Source organism: Chelonoidis abingdonii, chromosome 19 (genome assembly GCF_003597395.2).
Source record: "Chelonoidis abingdonii isolate Lonesome George chromosome 19, CheloAbing_2.0, whole genome shotgun sequence".
Taxonomy (NCBI): domain Eukaryota; kingdom Metazoa; phylum Chordata; order Testudines; family Testudinidae; genus Chelonoidis; species Chelonoidis abingdonii.
Window position 1 is genome coordinate 31,927,719 of NC_133787.1, and position 17,096 is coordinate 31,944,814.

Consider the following 17,096-nt stretch of genomic DNA (forward strand, 5'->3'; position numbering starts at 1 on the left):
GGTGAGTCCTTGGGAGCAAGCTGGGGCTCAGGGAAGCAGCCCTGCAGCTGCTGCTCCAAGAGGGGAGCAGAGCTGGTTGAGGCTAGGAAGCTTCCAGGATTTGGAGTGTCGGAGACCCTTGGGAAGGGTTGCCCAGAAGCCAGGTGGCTCAGAAGTCTAGGTACTAACTTAAGATTGCATTCTGGTTTGTTTGTTTTAAACTTTGTTATAAAAGAATAAACCTCCTTAACTGGGACTGGACGTAGCAGCACGTTTGGAGCCAGGGTGCAGCAATGGCCATCTCGGTGAGACACTCATACAGTTCTATATTAACAAAAAAATCTTGGCCAATAAATTGATGCATCTCATTGCTTTACAGTCTGAATACCTGGAATCTGCTAGAGAAGTTACATTGGTCCCAGCGTGATAGCCAGAAGATTCTAATCTTAAGCATACTTGTCCATAAAATGAGTCAGTTATTACACAAAGCCACAAAGAAGAAGCCTGTGGCAATGTTTACAAATACATTTTCAATTTATTATTCATACAGTGTTCATGTATTAAGCTGTATAAAATCCATGTAGGATAAAAATGTAGTAGCCCTTTAAAATTTTACCAGTATGGTGAAATGTGAAGAATTGTTTGGTGCACTTCGGACAAGCTGTGTCCAAGTATTCAACAATTCAAACTTCTATTCCCTGCTCTGCCTCTTGGCTATTTTCCATCAGTATGTGAAAAGAGTTCGTGACAAAAAAAGTCTTGAATATAGTTTATTATTTTAGTTATGTTATATTCTTGAATTACTCCACATTTTATTGTCCTAAAATTTCACACATGAAATATAATTTAGCAAAAGGAGAATACTTTTACTAAAAGTTATGTATGGATCAGATGAGACTATGCTTTTTGCTATAACTACAACTGCTTTTCTAGATATTTGAGATAGTGTTTTGACAAGCCTTTATATAAATGTATTAATAAGAATAAGTAATACCACCCACTCATTCAATTGATATTATCTTTGCCAAGTTCACAACATAACATCAATGGCTGTTCTATTCTTTAACATTATTCAAAAGTTGCTAACCTCCAATTAAAGTTACATCTAGCACTTCATATACAGAAGCAGTATATGCTGGGAGTTGGATCCATGCAATGCTTAGTTTGACTTATTTGTCTTACTAAGGCTTCCCAAATATGTCATTTCTAATTTTTCATGTTGACCCCTCTACCTTCTTTGCTTACCGAAAGGGTTCTGTCAATTCCATCCTGCCAAAAAAATTCTAAACATATAGCAGATCCTGAACTCTTCTCTTAATCCTAGCAATGCTCAAAATAGGAGATGCTAAAAAGTAGTTTCAATACCTGCATTAAACAATCTACTTTGTAACCTTCTTTTGTGCTCTATGGGAAAATATCCAGTACTGTAAGATCTCAATGAATGGCTCTAACTGGAATACTTTTTTTTGTTTTACTATGAAACAAATTCAACAATGGTGGGGTAATCTGTAAATTTGCAAGTCCCAGGTTATAGGGTAATCAGTGATAAATAATTCTACATCTGGCCAAGCACAACTGTAAAGCCAAATCCATAAATTCCTATTCTGGCCATACCCAGTCAGACTCCCATGGAAGACTGAGTAAATATTGAGGACACAGTGATACTTTCTAAGGACATCCCTCCATTATGACATGCTACAGTTACATTACCCTGTGTGGAGCTCCAGAGGCTCCAAAGAAGCAAGAGGGAGCATACCTGCTACTACACCCCTTCAGAAGATTATTAATTCCAAGGTCACCTCTGGAGCATGGGGACAAGGTAAAGGACAGTCCCTGCATTCTGTGCTGGGTGAAAGAGATGAGGAGAGCTCCTTGCACTCCTGCCCAGATCCTGTTTGTCCATAGGCAGAACAGCTAGGCACAATCTGGTCCAGAGGGAGGACTTCAGGATGTAGACCACTGACATCAATGACAATTTTACCTGAATCGCAGCTGAATAATTGCCTGGTTCTGCACATAACAATATGTGGCATTAAAACCTAGATCTGCAGAAGCTGATGTTCCCACATCACATTGGGAGGCCATGCACAGTATAGCCACACCGAAGAAGCACTGTAGAAATTAGGCACGGCAGGAAGTATCACCCAAAGAAACCAGAGTGGCAGCAGCTGGTGGCTTTTTGATTGGTCCTTGTTCACTATTTAACCCTGGAGGGTGCCTCAGGAAGTTGTCTGGGCAAGTAGGCAGACTTCTGGCTTGTTGACTCCAGACCTCATCCTGTTTGCTGATCTCCAATCTCTGACTCTAGCCTCACTGTGACCCTTGTCTCCTGATTCCAGCCAGGTAACTATCTCTGATCTCCAACCCCAGCCTGATTCTGACCCTGCATGTTGACTACTAATTTCATCTCAATGACTACTGCCTCATGACCATCTTTGATTTTTGTGACACCAGTCCAGCTGTGACTGCTAGGCTAGACTGCCTATGCTGTGGTCCCTTACACCACAACACCTAATTATATTAAGCCTGCTCATGTGAGAAAATACTACTCAGTGGCTGCAGAATCTGTTTCTGAGTAAGGCATTCAGGATTTTTCTCACAGATATGTTGATTTAGACAGAAAATATCGTGTAAATCCATGATACATCCACACCATCAATACTGTGTGCAGTTCTTGTCATCCCCATCTCAAAAAAGATATGTTAGAATTGGAAAAAGTACAGAAAAAGGGCAGCAAAAATGATGAGGGGTATGGAACAATGTCCATATAAGGAAAAATTAAAAAGATTGAGATTGTTCATCTTAGAAAAAAGACGGCTAAGGGAAATATGATAGATCTCTATAAAATCATGCCTGGTGTGGAGACAGTGAATAGGGAGGTGTTTTACCCCTTCACATAACAGAAGAACCAGGGGTCACCCAAGAAAATGAATAGGCAGCAGGTTTAAAACAAACAAAAAAGGGTTATGGTTCACACCATGCATGGTCAGCCAGTGGAACTCTTTGCCATGGGATGTTGTGAAGGCCAAGGCTATAAAAAAGAACTAGATAAGTTCATGGAGGATGGGTCCATCAGTGGTTACTAGCCAAGATGACCAGGGATGCAACCCCATCCTCTGACTACCATAAGGTGGGACTGGACAACAGGGAATGGATCACTCAATAATTGCCCTGTTCTGTTCATTCCCTCTGAAGCATCTGACATCAGTTACTGTTGGCAGACAGGATACTGGGCTAGATGGGCCATTGGACTGAACCAGTATGGCCACTCTTGTTAATACTGTATGAGTCCCAGGGCCAAATTCTGCTCTCATTTGTCCCTGTAACACTGTGTAGCCTGGTCACACTGTCATAGATTAGTTGTAGTAGGAGACTAACATAGTATTTTGCATCATGTTAGCGCTGGCTCTCAAAAAGCTGCGTGTCTTGCAGGAAAGAGACGTCGTCTTTTACAGGCATTCAATGTTATTCAACGCAATTCACCATACTAGACAGAAAATTCCTGCAGGACAAGATTGGATTTTAAGACTCTATACCTTATAGCAGTGGTTCCCAAACTTGTTCCGCCTTTTGTGCAAGGAAAGCCCCTGGCAGGCCAGTTTGTTTACCTGCCGCGTCCACAGGTTCGGCTGATCGCGGCTCCCAGTGGCCACAGTTTGCTGCTTTAGGCCAATGGGAGCTGCTGTACGTCCCTCAGCCTGCACCACTTTCAGCAGCTCCCATTGGCCTGGAGCAGTGAACCACGGCCACTGGGAGCCGCGATCAGCCGGACCTGTGGACACGGCAGGTAAACAAACCGGCCTGGCCCACCAGGGGCTTTCCCTGCACAAGCAGTGGAACAAGCTTGGGAACCACTGCCTTACAGGTATGAGTATGTCTCTGTAGCAGTCTCACATCTAGACCAATCACATGGTTCCTCACCAGGAGGTGAGCTCACTTCCACTACTGAGACTGGTGCAGTGCTAGGAGATTGTTGCACTGTTACAGGTTCTTGTCTCAGGTGCCCTGTTTAACCAAGGTCACTTCTGCACATATCTGGTGGCTGTTTAACTACAAATGAAGTCAGTTTTAAGCTTGTTTCCTTGTTCACACAATTGTTAACAAACATGCAACCAGAAGCATGGTATCCAGTAATAGAGCTGATTGTTTGCCAAGGGCTCAAATCTGAAAGATGCTGAGAATGCTAGCCCTGATCATGCAGAGCACTTACACAAAAGTAGTCCCACTGAAGCCAATGCCACTACTCACATGTTTAACTTAAAGCATGTGCTTAAGGGTTTTGCAAGAAATGACGTGAGAGTGCTCAGTATCTTGCAGAATTGAGACCTAACTGAAGTTTAAACACAAAAGGAAGGATTCTTTTTCCTACTGCGGCCCTTATATGGTACACAAAAGCAGTGAACGGGGCCCACAAAATTATCCTAGCCTTGGGAGAATTCCCACACCACAAACACTACATAACACAGCCAAAGCTGTCTTATACAGCACCCCTTGCATGCCCTGGAGTAGGGGGCATGTCTGGGGCAAGAGGGCTGTGTGGTAGCTCACTGATCATCATAGATAGATGTAATGAAGTGTGGCCTCCTGAACTGCCTTAGGTCAAGCCTATACTGCAGCGCTACAGTGGCACAGCTTGTAGCGCATCTGGTGAAGACGCTCTATGCCAATGGGGGAGTGCTCTCCCATCAGCATAAATGCTCCACCTTGTCGAGAAGCAGAAGCTACATCTGCAGGAGACAGTGTAGACAGCACAAAACTTGTGTCACATGGGGGGGGGGCTTTTTCACACCCCTGAATGACATCAGTTAGATCGACTTAACCGGCTATGCAGACTTGCCCCTAGTTACACTGTCCAGAATCCTGAGGGCAACTAGATAGCTTAAAGCTTCTTGTGCACCACCCCTTCTCCACCCATCTTCTTTTAGCTTCACAACTAATACAACTAAACTGGGCTCAGTGATGGGCACAGCCTACACACATTTGGTACCAATTTCCAGAAAGTAATGCAGAGTGATTTAATGGGCTTTTTATTGGCATATGAGTTTAAAAAACAAAAAAGCAGCAGCAGTAGCAAATCCACTCCTCTGAAAAAGACTGCGAAGTGATTCATCATCGTTCTGTCTGATGAAGTTTGAACACTACTTCCATCACCATGGTATCTGAGTGCCTAATACTTATTCTTGAAAGGGAATGCAATTGCGGACTATGTAAGATTTTGTTTGCCAGTTAAAACTTCTCTGGAGGGCACTCACTACATCTTATCAGAGAACTTGAAATATGATCCCATAGCACAATTGGGCCAAGAGGGACCACCCTACAAATCTCTATAGAGAATTGCAGGATTTGGGAGGATGAATGGCAACAAATGTCTCCCCTGCAGGCTATCAATAATGTTTCCTTTGCTTATAATCTGGATGGGAACTTGCTTCAGAGAATATCTACAGATCAAGATATAGCTTACATAGAACAGAACTAACCTACAATACTCGGCAAATCAAGATCTTCAACTATAATTTGGCCTTTATTATGGAATGCAAATCTGAGATTTGTTTCTATTGTCAGTTCTCAGTAAGCTTCCACTCCTCCTCACTTAAAATCCTTTTGAGGGGATAGTAACTCTGCAGCTGCATGCCATAAATGAAGATGTTATCTATACACAAGATAACATTTTATTAAGAATTAAGGGCTATTGCACTACCCTTCTGTTTCATGAATGTGATGATGTCTGTGACATTTAACTGACCCAGTCTAGGTCCTTCTGTTGTTCCCAAGTTATTTAGACCCATTTCTGGTTACCAAGAGCAATATCACAGAACTTGGAACTTTTTTGTCCTTAAAGCAGTAGTGCTGGAATTCCCTGTGCATCATTTTCCATTCCAGGAACAGATCTTCACATCACTTGCCAGTAACGTAACCCAATACCAAAGGAAAAATGGCCTATGCCGTTGCCTACAGGGCCAATGAATCTCTCAACAAATATTCATGATATAGTCAGATATTCCTGAGGGTTCATATAAAACTAGATTTAGAGTTTTAAGAGGGTCAGCTCTACAGTACAAGCAACACTATATTGTATTTCAAGAAAACAGACAGCCGCCCTACCCAAACAAAAACAGCAGCAATAAATTCTCAATGCTTGATTCCCATGTACACAAATGCTCCTTTTCACCATTCTGTCAGTGTAAAACTCCTCTCCAACAAATTCTTGCTCTTTGTTAAATATAAATACTGTGACTCATGTTCTTTGGTTAGAATAAAGGGTGTAGCACTTTATAAGCATTTTGGATAGAACATTTCAGTCACTTGTAGTTGAATTAGTGTAAAGAATGGAGAGTAAAGTGCAATCTTTGTGGTTTGCTTTGCTTGTTATGGAGTGGGCTGATGGAAAGCAGAAGGTATAAATAATGTCAAGTTGGTTAAAAAGCAAGGACGATATATTCTACGTAGAAGATTTTATTTGTAAGTAAAGGAGGTCCTAAAGTGTTTCTGTAAACCAAAGCAGGACAGATTTTTTTTTTAAATCTATAGTTTGATGTCTAATGCTAGAGCTGGTCAAAATTAATCCTACAACCCTTACTCACATGAGGGTTGACTTCTATTGACTTTGTATTGACTAGAAGTATGAATAAGGATGACTCATGAAAGTAAATGCTGCAGTACCTGATCTTTGGTGTTCTGTAGGGTATGACTGGATATAAATATATAATGGTAATTCATCAATGTCTCGGCTACATACTTTTAGTTGTAAGATAAAAACATATTTTTTAGCAAGCCATGACAACCTACTACCAAATTCAGAGGTAGATCCTTAGCTAGTCTATATCAGTGTTGTTTCACTGACTTCGTTTCCAATTTGTACCAGCTGATGCTCTGGCCCACTGTGCCATAATTATGTCCTCCAAGTATTGTGTATGTCAGTGGTGTCCAGACTGCATCATAAACAATGCCAGAAACTAGATGAAAAATCTTAAGGGAGCATGTGTCTTTCCAATAAATGGCCCCTTTTCACAGATTCCATAATAGTTTGTCATCACATAATTGTCCATCTCTTGTTGGCATGATTTCTGTATCAGTTTGCTGAATGTTCAAGATTTCTTGAACGTGTCCATTATTTCTACAATGACCAATATTAAAAGAACTCCATGTACGTTTTTTAAAGGTATAGGGCATATTCCAGAAGGCTAATTCAATTAATATTTTTGCATCACTTTGTATTTACTACAGTAAATCTGTGATGCCTTCTTAAACAGTCACAACCTTTTTTAGAGAAGGTATGCTCTACTGCCTTATGCTGAAAGCCATCAAAATGCAGAATGCTCCTGTTCCATCTCAATTAGCTGCTCAGTAAGCCTGTAACATTAGTTCCTATATTAATAAAATTGACTGATGTTTTTGAATCTGGAAGATAGTTAGATCTATTCTGGAAATCAATTTCTCAATGGAGTTTGCTGCAGAAACGCTGATGAAAGAAATTGCTTGCCTTAATGGTTCTGATCTATCTCAGCACCTCAAAACAATAGTCCCTCTCACTGGTGGTTTATCAGTTATGAAATTCAAAGGAGGCATTGCACCAAATAGTTAATAGTTATGTAAACACATATTCAGATGTAGGTCAATGTGGTGTGTATATATTGCATATATACTTCATACATGTCACAGACATTTCCTAACCAGAATTTTATCTTTCTGCCTCAGAAGCTGTAAACACACACACCATAAGACAGACATAGACTAGTGTGTTCCAAGGAAATCTAAGCCTCAAACTGGAAGGACCAGGACTTGACAATGAGCGTCAGGTATCTTAATCATACTCAACTGAGCAAAGACCAAGGTAAGAGAGTCATACGTAGGGGCACAGGTATGGGTTTCTCAAACAAACCTTCTTCTGGCAATCATTAAATATTTAATGCCAGATCCTTAACTAGTGTTAAACAGCACAGCTTCATGAACTTCCATCAACTTAACTCCATTCACTTCAATGAAGCTACCCTATTTACACCAGGTCCGTCCTCATTGTTATATATGAATAATATCTCATGTAGCCCATTCCTGGAGAACTCCCAATCCCAAAGGGTGGTAGAACCTCTTAATTCTCCCTCCATAAGAGCTCAGTGACCCATCTTAGGGCCAATGGGGTTTAATGTTCTTAGGACCAATGGGCTTAGGACCAATTGCAGCTTTAATGTTCTTTTAATGTAATTATTTTATATAATTCACACATATATATATACACACACACATACATATATATATATATGCATGCTAGAACTGGTTTACATTATTTTCAAAGCTAGATATTTCTGTAAATTGAAAAAAATATGTTTAGAGAGGGAAAATCAAAATTTCAGGAATTTGATAGGATTTTTTCCAACCAGCACTGGCATTCTCCCTCTCTCTTTGTATCTCTCTTTCTCTCACACCCATAGAAGAAAGCATTAACTTTTTACACACAGAGATACACTCAGGAATCATTTCACCCACCTTTGGAGAGAACATGGCAGCTATTTATATATGTGTAGTAAGAACTGAAGAATATTATACCCAGCTAAAACTGCAAGGGGAAAATTAGGTAAGCAGAATGTAGTCAGTCAAATTATAATTTATTTAGGCCACTAGAATCAGTGCCCAAGCTCTTGCAAACAGAATCATTAGATCTTTAGTAGCAACAAATGGGTAGATCTTTCATTTTATGTTTCCAAAAGATCCAAAAGATGCTGAGAGAAATACATCCCTAGCGTGACTGACTGCAGTGATGTTAGACTCATTTGACCCATTATCTTCAGTACCACAATGCACCCTTAATATCCATGCTGAGATGTTGGTTTAATAATGACTCAGATGAAAGAGTCTCAGATATTAAATCATGAGAACCACTTCCAGCGACCTGGGTTTTACTCACAGATTTCTCATCCAAGTGCTGCTTTATACAACTTGAATGTTACCATCCAGGGGAATATTAGCTCTGGCTTCTTATTGCTCTAAATGTAGGAGTAACGTTAAGCAGTATTAATTCTATTTGTGAACCCCTAATGCAATTCAGTTTCACTGAATATTCTGTCATTTGATCCTGTAATTTCTGCAGCTCTACTAACTATATCTGACATTAAATGGTTTAGCTCAACCCACTCTAAACCAAACCAAGCCAAAATATTGACTTTGAGGTTATATGTTTGATTGAAGGATAATTCCCCTTCCCCCCACCCCCATGAAGATAGAATTAAATCAATGCTCTTCAGTTATAGGCTCATTATAAATTGTAGCGCTGAGCAGCAAATTTTCTCCATTCAGTCATGTGCATTGTATAAAGAAAAAATTTCTTTAAATAGTTCGGTTTTAGCAGTGTATCCAATTTATTCTCAAATAAGCTGACGTATAACTGAAAATACAAGCAGCAATAGGTGTAATGAGGTTGGCATTACCACTGCCTTACAAATGGTCTTCAGTTATATGTATGAATGTCATGCTGTATTTGAGTTATACAAATACAATTCATTACAACACACCAATCTTCCCCAAATAATGTGATATTTGCCATTACAAGTGGCTCTGTTTATGATTCCAAATGTCCAAAACTATATATTACTGGACATACAATTATCAGTTTTAGTGGTTATGGATTTACTTTTCATGACACTGTTTAATAGTTTCAGGTGGTTAAATCCTATTGCAGTTTTATTTTTTGTTTTCTATATATTACAATCAATGAAAAAATTTCCATTGACTTCAGTGGGTTCGAGATTTCGCCCTTGTCCCTTAAGAATTCAATCCAGTGCCAATTAAAGTCAATAGGAGTTTTTCCATGGGCACTGAATCAGGCACTTAGGGTTCAATCCTGGCTGATTTAAGTCAATGAGAGTTTTACAATTAACTTCAGTGAGAGCTGGATTACACCCTAATCTTTTGAATTTTTCTACTAACAAAAAATTTATCTCAAATCACTATCCTTTGAACCAGTTAAAACAATGTTTGGCTCTAAACCCTTACTTTCTTGGCTTTGTAATTACAGAATATGATCCTCCACTGAACTACTACTGAGGGATAAAGTGCCTGCACGTACCTGAGAGACAAGGTGCCTGAGGAAAAATATATTTTATTGGGTCAACTTTCAAGTTAGCTGAACAACAGGCACTCAGATGAGTCTACAGTAGCCTACTACACACCAGCTCTTGCCTGAATCCCCCATTTCTGCTGAGTCACTTCATTTTTACTGTATACCCTAGATTGGTTTTTTTTTAGTTAGGATCTGATCTTGCAACCTTGACTCACCTGAGTGAGATCACCTCAAAGTCATCTGTTGTGTTTTTTTTCCTTTCCCTATCATGCTATCCTATCATCCTGTCAAACTTTGTGTTCTTCATTCAGTCTTTACTCACACCTTACTTGAAAACTTGAATTCACGAAGCCAGAGTTGCATGAGGCTAACCTACTATGGTGATGAGGGCCATATAAGTAGGCTGAAAGATGGACAGTAACTAGGGAAAACTTTGACCATAATTACCTAAATAACCACAGTGAATAGACAGTATAACAATATGAGTAAGGATGTTTCAGTACAGGAACAAGCTAAATAAGAAAGTTGTATGCCCCATTTTGACCCACAATTAAGTGTACATCTAGTCAAATTTGAAAGAAAAAAAACTGAGGAGGGTGGGGAAGATGACTGCATATGTTGATGGTAGCAAGTGTGAAAAATTGGGACTGGCGGTAGGGGGTAATAGGCACCTATATAAGACAAAGCCTCAAGTATCAGGACTGTCCCTAATTGATGGTGCACCCGGGATTTTTTAACTTGCTTGCCAAGATATGCTGGGGGGAAGGTGGGAAGAGTTTGCAGCTATTGTGTTTACTCTTGTTGTTCAATAAAAAATAATTAGTTACTGTGACAACTTCCACATCAAACTAAGTTTATGTTATCTCGGGATAAAGAGCACCTTCTTCAAGAAAAAGTGAGCACCGTTTAGTTAAAAGCTGATTCTTTTTAGAGAACATCAGGGAAACAGTTTTCACACTGTTTTATACTGTATATTGTCCCTCTAGAAGGCAATATGATTGGGTGATATATTGGACATATCTGATTAAATAAAATATTATTCAGTGTGAATCACTTTTGTTATGTAGTTTTTTAATGCAATCAAAATTGTAAAGCAATTGGCTCATCTCTATGTACACAAACTTTTGTAGCACATTCCCCTGATTGTGGTGTTATGCACAAATTTAATTGATTTAATTTGTATTAATTTTGATTTGCCATGCGAACTGAGGAAAGCATGAGGAGGGCAGGGATTTTGTGAACATAAAGTGGCTGCATATAGAATAATGGCTGGTCTTCTGTAAGGCAGGATTCTGGTATTCTCTTTTACAGGATAATCTTCCTAGAAAAGTTATTTTTTAAAGGACATGTTCATTTATTAGACATAAAAGTCTGATCCAATTTTGTATGGCCTTCGGTAAGTTGGACGTTGGCTTTCATCACTTGAGGCCAACATTTCAATAGCTGTTTCTATGTTTGTACTCACCAAAAGGCACAGGCAATGTTTGGACTACGTATTTTTTGGTGCATCAGTTTGGGGTAGTCAGCATCTCAGGTGCATATGCAAATATAAAATGCCCAGACAAATAAGGTAAGAAAATGTCAACATACCCAGTTTATACTGGTCTCCTACCTGATTTGTGTCTGGGATACCAAAATTGCACACCCAAATATTTGTATGTATAATATAGTTTAAGAAGATGTAATGGCTATGTATAGGCTACCTTGAAATGTGGGCACTTGACTGTTTAAACCCACAAGAATATTTCTCTGTATAAAAATCTTGATTCTGCATGACAACATTTTGAAGTCTACTGCTTATTTTACAAGGAGGTGGGCCCACAATAACGCTGCATAAAAGAGTCTAGTATATGTAATGAGAGATAAAGTAAAACTTTAAAACGATCTCACTGGGCAGAGCACTATCAATAGCTTGAGTCTTTCCAGACCCTGTGAAGAGTTAACGTAACCTTGCGATTGACAGTCACAGAGTGTGACACGTGAACAGTGAAACATGCCTTATCAAAGAGCAAAGGAGCTATGACTCAGCAAGTGAAGAATTGCATCTGCAATCCAGCACTGCCAAGCCATTGCCCAAGAACTGTTTCTAATGATAACAATTACAGAACCACTGGGAGATTCAGTGAATGTACCAGTGTCATCTGAAAGAAATAAGTACTAGCCATAGATAAAATTTATATACACACACAAAAAACTACACTACAAGAATGTTATATAACTTGCAAAGTGAGGAAATCTCAGATTTATGGTTGCCTGGGCAACCTTAATTTGGCCCTCTTGTGCATCCAGTGTAAGCACTGAATGAGGCCAGGGTCCTGTGGGAAAAACAGTAAATTATTATATAATTAGCAAACACACAGTGGGGGATGAATTAAGGCTGCATAAGGATGCATAATTCTGGCATTTCCTGACTTTTGAGCACTTCACTTTGCAATCTAACAAATTTAAAGTATTTTGTATGCAATTTACTAATTCCTTTTTTAAGTATAAAGGTAAAGAATAATTTTATTATGCACAAATGTAAAAATCTTCCCCTACCACCATCGTCGTGCATCACTAGCAGGGTCATTCTACCACTAGAGCTACAGGACTAACTACATTAGCTGGTAGCAGGAGAAGGCTGTTATCCAAGAGTCGCGGGGGATGGGCTGCTGATATCATGTGCTGCATCCATGTGATGCTCCCAAAGGAGGGGATGAGTTGCTGGGGCCATGCATTAGATAAGGTGGGGGTGGGACTCATGAGGGAAGCTCAGCCTTGTGTGTGCCTCCCATCCCCACACCTGTTATAGCTGATCTGTCAGCTTTCAGATGCCCCCAGCACAATGTAGTCAATGGCTATTGCTGCTTTAGCGGCAGCATGAGCTAGACCCTTTAGTGCTCAGTGATTTTGGAAAGCTGATAAAATTTTCCTGAGGAACTTATATGAGAGAAGAGAAATTGTGATTTTGGGCAGGAGCTAACATTTTGCAGTAGAACGAATCTGAACTGAATTTCAAGGGACAAAGAGAAAACACGTCCACAGCTTGGGGGGTCCTCCCTGCTGATTATCTAAAGGCTACTGCAAGCAACAGAGGCATTAATGCTTCTCATAGAAAATTCACAAGAAACTTCTAGAATGGAAAGTGTTAGGCAACCTAAGTATGAGAGGTCACTACCAGATCTCCTAAATTAAAGCTATTCTAATTTTAATGCATAATATATGGTGTAAAAATTACATATATGTAGATTTTTTTCCTAAATTAAGTAAGCTAATAATAGAGCTGATCAAAATCTTTCAAATGAAAGTTTTCTCCCCATAGAAATAGCCATTTGTAAAACAAATTTTTGTGAAAAAGGTAAACTTCATATTTTGCAAAAAAAAAAAAATCAATACAGTAGAATCTCGGAGTTTCGAACACCTTGCGAATGGAGGTTGTTCATAGCTTTGAAATGTACCTAACTCTGAACAAAATGTTATGTTTGTTTTTTCAAAAGTTTACAACTGAACATTGACTTAATGCAGCTTTGAATCTTTACCATGCAAGAAGAAAAATGCTAATTTAAGATGAAACAAGCACAGAAACAGTTTCCTTACCTTGTCAAAAAAAAATGTAACTTTCCCTACATTTTTAGTAGTTTATGCTTAACACAGTACTGTACTCTATTTGCCTCTGCTGCTGCCTGATTGCATACTTCTGGTTCCAAATGAGGTGTGTGATTGACTGGTCAGTTCGTCACTCTGAGGTTCTACTATCCTTTAAAAAAAAAAAAAAAAAAAAAAAGACAACAGTTTGAAAGCTGTTATTGAAATGGTGACTAAAATGAAAAATTTGTTAACCAGCTCTATAACATTTTTGATATTTTTGAGAATGTTGGGAACCTTTTTTAAAAAAAGAAAAAATCAGGGATAATTTTTGAGGGTTTGATTTTTTAAAAACAAAAACAAAAGTGAGTTTATTTAAAAAACAATACAAAATGGAAACAATTCTGAAATTTAGCAAAAAGTTCCCCCCAAATAGATTTTCATTTTGACCAACTCTAGCTATTAGTCATCGAACTATAGATTTTAAAAAAATATCTGGCCTGCTTTGGTTTACAGAAACAATTTAGGACCTCCTTTACTTACAAATAAAATCTTCTGAGTAGAATATATTGTCCTTACTTTTTAACCAACCTGACATTATTTATACCTTCTGCTTTCCATCAGCCCACTCCATAACAACCAAAGCAAACAACTAAGATTGTACTTTACTCTCCATGCTTTATACTAATTAAACTACATGTGACTGAAATGTTCAGTCTCAAATGCATATAGAGCACTACACCCTTTATTCTAACCAAAGAACATGAGTCAGAGTATTTATATTTAATAAGGAGCAAGAATTTGTTGGAGAGGAGTTTTATTTTGTCATTTGGTACAAGGGCAGGCTTGAAGATACTCACTTTTATTGTGACATCATTTTTATAGACTCAGTAGCAATTCATGTTGAAGATATGACCACGGCTTAAAATGAACATAAGCTGAGCACCGATGCACAGGAAGTTAATTATTGTTTCACATGAACAAGAAAAATATCATGCAAAGATTGAAAGCATGGAATGGTTTATGCAGTTCATCTCAGCTGGTTATCAGTGGGCCACAGCTCATCCTTGCGGTCTATAATATAAACAGCTATGAGATTCAAGCAGAGATGATTGAGTAAGGTAGTGGAGAGAGTCTCTACAGGATGATACAAACCACTAGGGTTAAATGAAATAAAACAAAGAAGAAAGAAAATCGGGTCAAATTTTGATTGTATAATGAAAATCATTGTGAATAACAGCATGTGCACAATATCAGAGGGGTAGCTGTGTTAGCCTGGATCTGTAAAAAGTGACAAAGAGTCCTGTGGCACCTAATAGACTAACAGACATACTGGAGCATAAGTTTCCGTGGGTGAAGCACAGGTAGCCATCCTGTACAAGAAAAATCTGTCCTATGCAGGGGGAGATGTGAGGTTGGTCTAATACTCAATGAAGAACTTGTTTGTTTCAGAATATCTTGTTTATGGCTCTTACAGGTCTCTTTCCTTGACTGAGTTTCTTGCTGACAGAGTACTAATGATAGATGAGACAACCATAGCATTACATTTCTCTGTCCAGCTCTGCGCTCTTGTGTATTGCCCTAGAATAGGACACTGCCCCTATTTCCACAATGTTCACAATGCTGTTTCTGTTCTGCATGGCCTTGATCCAGATCAACAAAGCACCCATTGAATTTCATAGAAATGAAGCACATGCTTAAAGGTAAGCACATACTTAAGTTCTTTGCTGAGTAGGAATAAATGGAAGCACACGCTTCAGTGTTTTGCTGAATTGGGGCCAACTTGTGTACCATATTTCTCATTTTCTTTGTATCTGCATGGACACTTGCAGGACATATTTGAATAGACTTGCAAATGTTCACTCCTGCTCCATCTCCACTGGTATGCAATTGTGATAGGGTGTGGTTCCCTGCTTCTATCTTCTTGTACAAATGACTACAAAACCTCCAGTTTGTAAACACCAACATATAATTTGTTTTATCTCAAACACCATCCTTAACAGTACTGTGCAGCAATTCTGTTTCCAATAACATACAAACCCCATTTGAAAGAGAGAAGAGAGGGAAGAGATCTACTTTTATACTGGCCCTGCTAGCTAATGGGCTAATTATCTCTTTAACTCTCCCCAGTTCATACGTATCTAATAATTAACCCCATTTTCCTTTAGTCAGGCCCTTCCCCGGTGAAATTTATTGAGTACTGGTTCAGCTGCTGGTTCTCAGCTATGCTCTAGCTATGACCTTCTCTGTATGACCTACAGGAGTTGCCTCATTTCTTTCTTCCTATTTAGATAAAATTCCCCCCAAACAAGGAAATCCAGAGATGACGCTCACACTGCACCATTGTCTATTCACCACTGTTGGTGCTTAAATGTTGCAGAGACCTGACAGAAATCTGGTGTGATCTTCTGTGCCAATACTTAATCACAAGTGAGTGAAAAATTATTTTATTTATTCCGCCTTTGCTGTTTTCCTCCTCCACTCATAAATTAAAGTCAAATCAACATTTTCTTTTCCCTTCATCACTTAGACAAGTTATATACTTCCTACTCTATCTTAAAATTATCCTCTACCAACATGAAATGTCTTCTCTTATTTTCTTCCCTTTGGGGTTCACTTTCACCTTACTTAAAGAAGTACTTACTTACTTTGTACATCATGGTGACTACTAATTACATTTCCCACACTTTTTAAATTTCCAGTTACACTCAAAACACAGTCTTTGTTAGGGGGAAAAGATGGTCTTGCATCTAAAATTTGTGGATTGGGATTCAGGAATTGTGGTTTAAGTTACTGGCTTTTCCAAAGGCTCCTTGTGTGCACTTAATCTCTCTTTGCCTCAGTCCCCCATCTGTAAAATGGGGCTAACGAACTTTTGTCTGTCTTGTTTATTTAGAGTGTAAGCTGTTTGGGGCAGGGATCATCTCTTGCTGTATGTATGTATAGCAACTAGCACAGTGGGACCCTGATTTTGGCTGTAACCTATAATCCACCTATAAGTACCACTATAGTACAAATAAGCAATACTGATAAACAAAACACATATCAATAATGTGTATAATGTTCATCCCTTGTTTATTTGTCCAACAGCAGCCTGTCCAACATTGCTCTGTGTCCACATGCAGGTTCAAACACATCTGGGATGACAGTTACTGCAACTGACAAAACAATGTTTTCATGGTAGTTGGACAGCAAATTATTTTCTCCTTCTACTTTCATTTTTCAAATTATATTCATCTGGCTCGTGCTGTCTTATTAAATTAAGAGTCAGTAATACTGTTTAAGTATTATGCATTTTTATCAGCGCCCCAATTTAGCCTTTAGTCATAGTATTATGTTTTCAGATAATTTAGCAGTGAACTCAAACAATGAAAATCATATAGAAACTGTCACAAATAAGTGGTGCTTGGAGTCATGAAAGCTGTATTTATAGAACCAGCTTGAAGTCTCACAATAAATTAAAACTGAGATCTAATTGTGCAGACACTTCAGTACACTGAAA

The 17,096-nt window shown here is 38.8% G+C and overlaps 1 long non-coding RNA gene across 1 annotated transcript in view; it reads left to right on the forward strand.

Moving 5' to 3' along the window:
- The first annotated feature begins 11,894 nt into the window (after positions 1–11,894).
- The window catches only part of LOC116828336 (uncharacterized), a 50,104-nt gene continuing 44,902 nt past the window's right edge, over positions 11,895–17,096 (forward strand). The window contains exons 1-3 of the long non-coding RNA XR_012657264.1: positions 11,895–12,184; positions 15,180–15,297; positions 15,886–16,024. This is a non-coding gene — a long non-coding RNA (uncharacterized LOC116828336). The remainder of the gene's footprint in view (positions 12,185–15,179; positions 15,298–15,885; positions 16,025–17,096) is intronic.